The sequence below is a fragment of the Myxocyprinus asiaticus genome, chromosome 12, assembly GCF_019703515.2.
Source record: "Myxocyprinus asiaticus isolate MX2 ecotype Aquarium Trade chromosome 12, UBuf_Myxa_2, whole genome shotgun sequence".
Taxonomy (NCBI): domain Eukaryota; kingdom Metazoa; phylum Chordata; class Actinopteri; order Cypriniformes; family Catostomidae; genus Myxocyprinus; species Myxocyprinus asiaticus.
In genome coordinates this window covers 16865855-16876746 of record NC_059355.1, presented here as the reverse complement: position 1 = coordinate 16876746, position 10892 = coordinate 16865855, and the positions used below count along the sequence as shown (strand labels likewise).

General features: G+C 40.2%; 1 pseudogene; it reads left to right on the top strand.

Moving 5' to 3' along the window:
* Window positions 1–649: 649 nt before the first annotated feature.
* LOC127449621 (endoplasmic reticulum resident protein 27-like) lies at window positions 650–10572 on the top strand (annotated as a pseudogene).
* Window positions 10573–10892: the final 320 nt, after the last annotated feature.

Sequence of the window (10892 nt, the reverse complement as noted above, 5' to 3'; positions counted from 1 at the left end):
AGGCCTTCATTGACTCAGTTGAGGTGGCTGTAATCGGGTTCTTTGAGGTGTGTGTGTGTGTGTGAGATGGAATAGCAAACGTTCCACTAAAGAGTTGTTCACATTTTCAGTAATATGCAGTGTTGAACTGTCTGTAAGTCATTCATTTATATTAATGACTGTGCCGTTTGACTAACGACATAAAGTCCACAATGCTGCTTATTCTGGCCACATGCATACACCACATTTATGTGCCATTTAGGTGCAGGTTTACCTGAAATAGTTGATACCACAGAAATAGGCCATTGTGAGATTAAATTGTCAAATATATGTTGTCAGTGTTGACACCCCTTATATGACCAGAAAAAAGGAGCAGCTGAAATTGTCTGGTATGAGAGAGTCTCTGCTGGTACCTCAGTGTGTGACTTTTTTGGTCATGGCCACAAATTTGGGCATAAGAAGTGCCTGCTGTCATGCAGACGGAGTTGAGGCATCCCAGCATGCTGTGTCCTCTGGCCCAACTGGAGGAGTGGAGGAGCAAAAGGGCAGGAATGTGGGATCGTCTCGGGTCTCCGGCATCTTCAGCACTCCATAAACAAACATGAGTGCAGCCTGATGTGACCCTCAGAACCAGACAGAACCGGCAGAACACACACTGTTCTTCTCAAATATGAGATACAGTCATTTTGAGCTTCAGTTTCATTGTAGTTTATTTCACCTTCTGAGTAGCAGGAATTATATTTCATCAACCGAGGAGCCAGTACCCAAAGTAACCATCTGTTTTAGAAAAACCCATGAGCACTCATTTATAGAATATCTCTTAGATTCTCTGTTTCTCTTTTTCAGACTGATGAAGCTCGTGGTTATAAAGAGTTTTTGGCTGCTGCTAAAGAAATGAAGCCACTTGCTGTCACTCTGTGCAGCAGAAAGGAAGTTTGGTCCAAATACAACTTTTATATTCTGACACCATCTCCATCTTCAGGAAGGTAAAACATCTAATGTTTGTGCCTATATATAAGTTATATATCACATGTATTAATAAGTTTGTGCATGTTTAAAGATGTGTTTGTGTTTGTGTGTGTGTGTGTGTGTTACAGGCTGATCTTCATCAGGAGCACCTGCAACTGTCAAAGCCGAATAAAGTTGACGCTGATGGACTCATGCGCTTTATGACCATTAACGACATTTGTTACGTCACAGAGTACAATCAAGAGGTACTGAAGACAAAAACATCTTAAAACATCTTGAAACTTCTTGAATCATCTTCTCATAGCTTTGTATTGTTAATCTGCTTACATGTATATCAAACAATATTTTATTATTATAATTCACTTGACATTGCGTCACTAAGCTGACACTATGGGGAGTGTCCTTCTACACAACCTAGTTGAAACCCTTCTACAATAACGCCAGGATTGGCTATGGTGTTTAAGCTGCCCGGTATAAAAGCGGGCAGGCAAACACCATTCCTCAGAATTTTCTTCCTTCAAGACAGCGATTCATCTCTCGTCTAGAAGCCCTCAACTACTTCGCCGTCAACATACACAAGTCAGCGGGCAAGATCTTCATGGCAACGAGAAGACTCTCTGCTCCCCTGCAGTGTTCCGGCGAATGTTTACTCCGCTTCACCACCTGACACTTCGCTGGTGAATGAGCCACTTCAGCATCCTGATTCCCCACAGCGCTTTGGCAGGAGTTTTGTGTCCTTATAAGCTATTGTGATATTGTGTGTGTGTGTGTGTGTGTGTGTGTGTATGAATATATATATATATATATATATATATATATATATATATATATATATATATATACACTACACACTGGCAGTCAAAAGTTTGGAATAATGTTCTTATGGAAAGAAATAGGTTCTTTTATTCACCAAAGTGGCATTCAACTAATCACAATGTATAGTCAGGATATTAATAATGTGAAAAATTACTATTACAATTTGAAAAAAAAAACTGTTCAGAACTTCTTAAACTACTTCAAAGAGTTCTCATCAAAAAATCCTCCACGTGTAGCAATGACAGCTTTGCAGATCCTTGGCATTCTAGCTGTCAGTTTGTCCAGATACTCAGGTGACATTTCACCCCATGCTTCATGTAGCACTTGCCATATGTGGCTGTCTTGTCGTGCACTTCTCACGCACCTTACAGTCTAGCTGATCCCACAAAAGCTCAATGGGGTTAAGATCCATAACACTCTTTTCCAGTTATTTGTTGTCCAATGTCTGTGTTTCTTTGCCCACTCTAAACTTTTATTTTTATTTTTCTGTTTCAAAGTGGCTTTTTCTTTGCAATTCTTCCCATAAGGCCTGCAGCCCTGAGTCTTCTTTTAACTGTTGTACATGAAACTGGTGTTGAGCATGTATAATTCAATGAAGCTGTCAGCTGAGGATATGTGAGGTGTTTATTTCTCAAACTAGAGACTCTGATGTACTTATCCTCTTGTTTAGTTGTATGTCTGGTCTTCCACATCTCTTTCTGTCCTTGTTAGAGCCAGTTGTTCTTTGTCTTTGAAGACTGTAGTGTACACCATTGTATGAAATCTTCAATGCAATTTCAAACATTGTTTAGCCTTCATTTCTCAAAACAATGATTGGCTGATGAGTTTCTAGAGAAAGCTGTATCTTTTTTTTGCCATTTTTGACCTAATATTGACCTTAAGACATGCAGTCTATTGCATACTGTGGCAACTCAAAAACAAACACAAAGACGATGTTAAGCTTCATTTAACGAACCAAATAGCTTTCAGCTGTGTTTGATATATGTTTGATCAGTTGAAAGCCACTTTGGTGAATTAAAGTACCATTTCTTTCCAAAACAGCAAAATCTCTACATTATTCCAAACGTTTGGCCGCCAGTGTATATCTCTCTAAAAAGCCGCTTAGGTGTTCGCTTCTTTTTAAAAATGTCGTTCTGTAAGTGTTCCTTGTGCGAGGGACATATCCCACCATTAGATCAGCATGAACGCTGCGTTCACTGTCTGGGCCGCTCCCACACAGAGACAGCTCTCATGGAGACAGATTACCCTCACTGTGAGGACATGAGTCTCAAGACGGTCCTCATTCTGAGGGACGATTCAGCCTCCCGCGCCCTCCTACCTGTCTTTTCTGTGACTCTCGAAGGATCACACGAGGAGGCACGGTGGGGCCGTGAGGTCGAGCAGGATGAATTTGAGGTGGACTTGGTGCTGGCACATGCCCTGCAAGCCCCTCAATCTATATGTAATGTGTCTATGCTGATACAGTATGTGTGTAATGAGCTTCGGCCCTCTGCAGGAGCACACGGCCTCATCACGTTCGGCGGTTCTGATGCTGGGGATGATGATGTTATGTCTCTTGCTGCATCTGGCTAGTGGTCAATGGAGAACGTTGCCCTCCCTTCCCCCAGCGAGGGCAAGGAGTGTGCACACGCCACTGACAAGGAGATGCTTCGCGTCCTTTCAAGGGTGGTTGAAGAGCTCGGTCTTGAATGGTCTCCTCCAGAGGAACCTGAAAAATCTCACCTTGATGAATGGTTCCTGTAGCTGGATGTCGTCAAGTGACCACGTTCTGCAGATCTGCTCCATTCTTCCCAGAAGTTCATAACAAACTGACAAAATCCTGGCTGACGCCCTCTTCAGCTCACTCGCACAGCGATTCCACTCTCCTCACTAAAATGGATCATGGGGAAGACAAAGGTTACGGTTGCGGCACATCTCTGCCCGGTGAGTAGCAGGGCATGGAAATTATGCCCCGTTCATCCTTCCAAGCCATGTCGACTGACGTCCGCACTGGCTGGAAAATCATACTCTGTGATGGGCCAAGCTGGTTCAGCACTCCACACAATGGCGGTGCTCCAAGATTTCCAAGCTAAGCTCCTCAAGCAAAAGGACAAGTAAGGCCACGATCCAGAGATGTTCAAAGAGCTCCGCACCGCTACAGACTTAGCACTGCGAGCTACGAAAGTCACTGCGCAGCACAGGCCATTGGCAAGTCAATGGGCAACCTGGTGATTTTGGATCGTCACATCTGGCTGACCCTCACGGAAATGCTTAATGTGGAAAAAGCTGCTCAATTTAATGCTCCGGTGTCTTTTCACAGCTTTGTGGATAGATTTGCTGAGCTCTACGTCACAGCTCAGCAACAATCGCAGGCTATTTTATGCCAAAATGGAGCAGTACTTCATCACAACTGGCTCGCACCCGCTCTGTCTCAAGCCAGCGCCCGGCTAATAACCCCACACCTGCTGCCTCAGCGCCGCCAAAAGTCGCCACCATGCTGCCGGTAAAGCCACGCAAGCCGTGGCCCAAACGTGCCGCCTCAGTGCAAGTCTTGCGCAGATGGAAAATACCCCCCTGCGCAGCGAAAGCGTTCCTGACGAGCACAGCTCAATGATGCAGGAATGCAGAGCTTGCTGTTCCTTCCGGACCTGTCCCAAAGAAGGCTCAATTACAGACACACAATCCTGTTCCTCTCCTCCCCACTGCTGTTTGTCGGGAAAGGAATATTGTTGTTCAAAATGTTCAAATGTTACTTCTGTAATGCACATTCAAATATAGAATGTATAAAAGAGTACAGTTGCAAACACGTGAGATGCTCGCACTTTCTCAGTAAAGAGCTTTTTTACACTTCAAAACCCACACATAATGCACAACTACTTCCCAATTGTGAGCGGTGCATTATATCATATAATGAACAAACAAAATCACCCTCTGTCCCATTTGCAGACAAGTGGCGAGCCCTTATGGCCCTTTCCGATTGGGTGCTAGAAACAATCAAACATGGTTTTACAATCCATTTGCATGTCAGTCACCCCGTTTCAATGCCGTTCTGTCTTCCACGGTTCCGTCTGAAGATGCGCCAGTGTTACAAGCTGAAATATACAATCTTCTAGCAAAGAACACGATAGAGGTTGTTTCAGATTAATTAATAAGCCTGCTGTCTGGCATGATAGGACTATGTTCCCCATAGTGTCAGCTTAATGACACAATGTCAAGTGAACTGAATCGTAAGGAAATGTCTCAGTTATGTATGTAACCTCAGTTCCCTGAGAACTGTAAGCTACGGACTCAGGGTTTTTTGAGATGCGCTCTTTGTCCCTCAGTAAGTAAATTCTGAGGAATGGTGTTTGCGCGCCCACTTTTATACAGCTTTGCATCTAAAAGGGCAGGACTTAAACACCATAGCCAATCCTGGCGTTATTGTAGAGGGGTTTCAACTTGGTCATGTAGGAGGACACTCCCCTTAGCATCAGCTTAGTGATGCAATGTCTCGTTCCCTTTATGTCAGAGAACCAATGTTACATATGTAACAGAGACATTAAGAGTATGATGAGGTGAAATCTCACTGTTTCATTCTCTAATAAGATTAAAAGCGTGTGAATTGATTACAAAACAGCTCCACTGACCCTAATATTCTCAGCTCATGACTCTCACACACGTTCCAAAATATTTCCTCAATCTTTCCAGAACTTTAAATATATTCTGTAGTGACACAGTGTGTGAAACCATTGGAGAAGTTTCATGTTTGGTTGCAGACACTTTACATGAATAGGGTATAAGGGCCTAAAACTCAAAAAGTCTTCTCTTTTAAATTAGCAAATTGTCAAATTGCTTAACCTTCATAAAATTTTGGTTGTGAACTTGTGCAGGTCAACCCAAATATTAAATGGGCTGTTTATTTATTCAATTTATACGGAGACCCTTGGAGGACAAGGCTTTTTAATGAAATCTAGTTTTGTGTGCCCTAGCAAAAAAAGAAAAAATATTTTGGTTTTACTACATTAACCATATTTTAACCATGATATTCGTAGTGAAACCATAGTGATAATACAGAAAAACTAAAACTATGGTAATAAAAACCATAACTTTGTGATTATTAAGTTTTTATGCCATATTTTAAGGTTTTACTGTAGTTATATTGCTGACTGTAGTAACCATAGTTTTTTGCACAAATCATGGTTCCCATTTGATCCAGTTTACTCAACATTGCTATGGGGAAATACTTTATTCGATGACCTAGTTGAAACCGTTGTACAGTAACGCCAATCTTCTGATTTTCAATTATTTTTGAGCCCCGCCCCTTTAGGTGCACACTTGGCCTATATAAGCGGGCGACCAATCACCATTACTTCAGATTTTTCTTCCTTCATGACTACGAACATTCAACTTCATCTAGTAAACCATCTCTGCTTCGCCATCGAGATACACATTTCAGCGGGCGATTCTTCTCTGTGAGATGCCAACAGGACAACTCTTCGCCTATGCTCCTAGTGCCTGCAACGAGAAGGTTTACTGCTCCCCTGTGTGTTCCTATCAAGTGTCCCTGCAACTGCTAAAATAAACTACTCTGATTTAGTTAAACAAGTCTCATGTACGTATGTACATGAGGAACAACTTTTTTGGTATATATATTGCTTACAGTTAAAAAGAGCCATCCGACTTTTTTATTTATTTATTTAAATTCAACATTTTGAATGTGATGTCTCCTCAGCTCCCAAGGGATAATGGGATAGTAAAGTGTACAGTCGATGCACACTTCAGAATCTCGCTGGAAACAGTAGGTCATCTGGGTATTTCTCATTTACCATTTTATTAATACTGGGGATTCGGACATACTACTCCATCTTCATACTGTATAGTAGGGAAGTATGCATATTTGGACGCAGAATTGTTTCACTGGAAAATGCATAACTGTCAACCTGGTATCGTGTGCCTTGTAAGCTAATCATATAATGCCTTTGATGTCAGTAAAACCTTTTTCATGTTTAACGAAGATCAGTAACTGACTGATTTGCTGTAAACGAATCCTGTCATAAGATTCCCTACTTTAACTGAAAGCATAGCAAACATTCTGCCAGTCTGCCCTCCTGTTGTCTTTTATTTTGTTTTATGTCACTGTGATTTTAAAACAGATGTTTGAATGTCTTTTGTAAAATGCAGATGTTGTTTGTGCTGGTAAATGGAAGAGAGAAATCGAACACCCGTACGCTGGAATATTTCAGTCTGAAGTCACGTGACCTGCCGCGTGTCGGCATATATGATGTCGACTCGGACATGAAGTGGCTCATGTCGAAGGGTGAAATCTCTACTGAACACATGCAGAACTTCTGCAATTCCTTCCTGAGTGGAGAACTACAGGTGAGGTCGCCCAACATAGTTTCATGACAATGTGTAGAAATTCATATGAGATGGCAAAATCGTAAGATAATCTATGACATGGCTATTATGACAAGGTATGACTTTTAGGACCATAAAAACATTTCAAATCCATTCAAAACATGCAAACATTTTTAGCTCTTCCCTATACAACACTTTATTTAAAGAAAAAAAATTTTTTTTTTTTTTTTTTTTGGTTACTCATTCCATATTTATTTCTGCTATACAAATGACTTACAGTGCATCCGGAAAGTATTCACAGCGCTTCACTTTTTCCACATTTTGTTGTTACAGCCTTATTCCAAAATGGATTAAATTCATTATTTTCCTCAAAATTCTATAAACAATACCCCATAATGACAATGTGAAAGAAGTTTGTTTGAAATCTTTGCAAATTTATTAAAAATAAAAACTGAAAAAAATCACATGTACATAAGTATTCACAGCCTTTGCCATGACACTCACAATTGAGCTCAGGTGCATCCTGTTTCCACTAAACATCCTTGAGATGTTTCTACAACTTGATTGGAGCCCACCTGTGGTAAATTCAGTTGATTGGACATGATTTGGAAAGGCACACACCTGTCTATATAAGGTCCCACAGTTAACAGTGCATGTCAGAGCACAAACCAAGCCATGAAGTCCAAGGAATTGTCTGTAGACCTCCGTGACAGGATTGTATCGCGGCACAGATCTGGGGAAGGGTACAGAAAACTTTATGCAGCATTGAAGGTCCCAATGAGCACAGTAGCCTCCATCATCCGTAAATGGAAGAAGTTTGGAACCACCAGGACTCTTCCTAGAGCTGGCCGCCTGGCCAAACTGAGCGATTGGGGGAGAAGGGCCTTAGTCAGGGAGGTGACCAAGAACACGATGGTCACTCTGACAGAGCTCCAGCATTTCTCTGTGGAGAGAGGAGAACCTTCCACAAGAACAACCATCTCTGCAGCACTCCACCAATCAGGCCTGTATGGTAGAGTGGCCAGACGGAAGCCACTCCTCAGTAAAAGGCACATGACAGCCCGCCTGGAGTTTGCCAAAAGGCACCTGAAGGACTCTCAGACCATGAGAAACAAAGATTGAACTCTTTGGCCTGAATGGCCAGACTCTTTGGCCTGGTCTGGAGGAAACCAGGCACCGCTCATCACCTGGCCAATACCATCCCTACAGCGAAGCATGGTGGTTGTCATCATCATGCTGTGGGGATGTTTTTCAGTGGCAGGAACTGGGAGATTAGTCCGGATCGAGGAAAAGATGAATGTATAGAGACATCCTTGATGAAAACCTGCTCCAGAGCGCTCTGGACCTCAGACTGGGGCAAAGGTTCATCTTCGAACAGGACAATGACCCTAAGCACACAGCCAAGATAACAAAGGAGTGGCTCCGGGACAACTCTGTGAATGTCCTTGAGTGGCCCAGCCAGAGCCCAGACTTGAACCCGATTGAACATCTCTGGAGAGATCTGACCTGATGGAGCTTGAGAGGTCCTCCAAAGAAGAATGGGAGAAACTGCCCAAAAATAGGTGTGCCAAGCTTGTAGCATCATTCTCAAATAGACTTGAGACTGTAATTGGTGCCAAAGGTGCTTCAACAAAGTATTTAGCAAAGGCTGTGAATACTTATGTACATGTGATTTAAAAAAAAAATTTTTTTTATATACATTTGCAAAGATTTCAAACAAACTTTCACATTGTCATTATGAGGTATTGTTTGTAGAATTGAGGAAAATAATGAATTTAATCCATTTTGGAATAAGGCTGTAACATAACAAAATGTGGAAAAAGTGAAGCACTGTGAATACTTTCCAGATGCACTGTATGTACGTCAATAACCTGTAATACGCTTCTTTTGTCTCTTTCCAAATGATGTTTTCTTAATTCAGTGGTACACAAAAGTTATTTTCTTACGAAAGTCATAGTATGGTTTAGGTTTGGGGTTAAACTAAAGGAAAAATGTAAAAACATTGTTCGTTGGTTTGTTTATTTTTTTTTTCTGTGCAAGTAAAAGTTGTACATCCATCTCGTACTATTATCACGACTCTTATGAGAATGGTTTGGGTTGCCAGTTTAACTCCTACTGAATGTTTACTGGTCAGTAGTATTTCTAAGTTATGACAAGGCCTACATGGAATCTGTGTGCACAGATTTCTACAGAAATTTCCACAGATTTCTGCAGAATCTGAACGGGTTATTTTATTAAATATTTTGTTAACTTTATAATGCTTTTAGCTACCAATAAGAGTGTAGAACTCTCAGCTCTGCTTAACACATTTTACCATGTTTAAAAATAAATTTTTCAGAATTTTGCAGATTTTCTCTCGGAATCAGCACATCTGATTTAGAGTTTTGCAACAATCAAAACATCTGCAGATTCCACCTGGGCCTGCTCAATACACATCAAATAATATCATGCAAATGCAGTTCACTGTGATTTAACATGTTATATTATTTTCACCTGTTTACCAAATATTTACTGTCATCAAATTTCTGTTAAATTATATATATATATATATATATATATATATATATATATATATATATATATATATATATATATTTTTTTTTTTTTTGTACTTTAAAGTACATTTCCAAAATAACACTATTTATTAAACACATGAATTATGTTCATATGTACATCTTTTTGTGTTTCTGAGCCAGTGTAAGGGGAAATGCATTGTGCTGAATGTATGACCTGCGTGCGACAATGAACGAGGAGGAAATATTGACATTATCTTGAATTTGTTTAGCGGAAATAGCAAAACTTCTCTGAAAAGTGTTTTAGAAAGTAATGTGAAAGTAAAGTAATTGGTAATGTGATTACTTTTTCCAATGAAGTGATGAGTAAAGTAATCTGATAACTGTTTTAGAGTAGTACTTAGTTATTTGTAGTGGAGTACTTTTTGAGTAACTTACCCAACACTGCTGTTAACATACATTAACCCTAGAGTGCATATAGAGTACATAAGATTATCATTTTCACTTGTTTCAAGTTTATCGCAATTTTTTTTTTGTAATTTTTTTGGTATCCTAGTCTATTGTTCTTATTTGTATGTGTTTGTGTGGGTAGATGGTAGAGTTGTTGAAACATTTCACATTTTACCACCAAACATGGAAATTGCCCAGATTTCTATTATACAGCCTTTTTTACAATGTCACCCAAAACTCCTACTCCATTTTCAATGTGTAATTATATTAGTTATTTAAATGTGTAAATAGAGTACATTTTCCTTGAATTTGTTTTATTCCTTTTATAAATAATAAGCAACTAGATTTCACCTGGGTCTTTTTTGACCCACATGTGCATTTAAGAGGGATGAAGTTACGTGCTCTAGAGTTAAACAAACTGAGTGTCTGAGTTTCTTTTCTCTGCTGTAGAAAGAGAACGAGGCTGAGAAACCTGAAGTCAAGACTGAGCTATAACATGATCTCTCACTTCATTAAAAATGTTTAACACAATACAGACTTGTTGATTCTGTTTTTTTTTTTTTTTTTTTTTTTCAGATTAACATTTTTATTGGTTGATTCTTAAACATAACACAGAACAAAGCAAAAATATACATGCACAGAGTCAACCATTACCCCCCTTAACCCCCATTAATTCCCCATCCCCCTCCCAATCCCCAACAAACACTCCCATGGTCCAAGCCTGAGTACACACATATAAACACGAAGATAAAAAAAGGGTTTCTTTCCACATGGCTAGTCTGCTGAGCTGTTTGTATGACATCTTTTCGAATACCGCCACACTGCCCAATTCGGTGAACCATTTTTGAA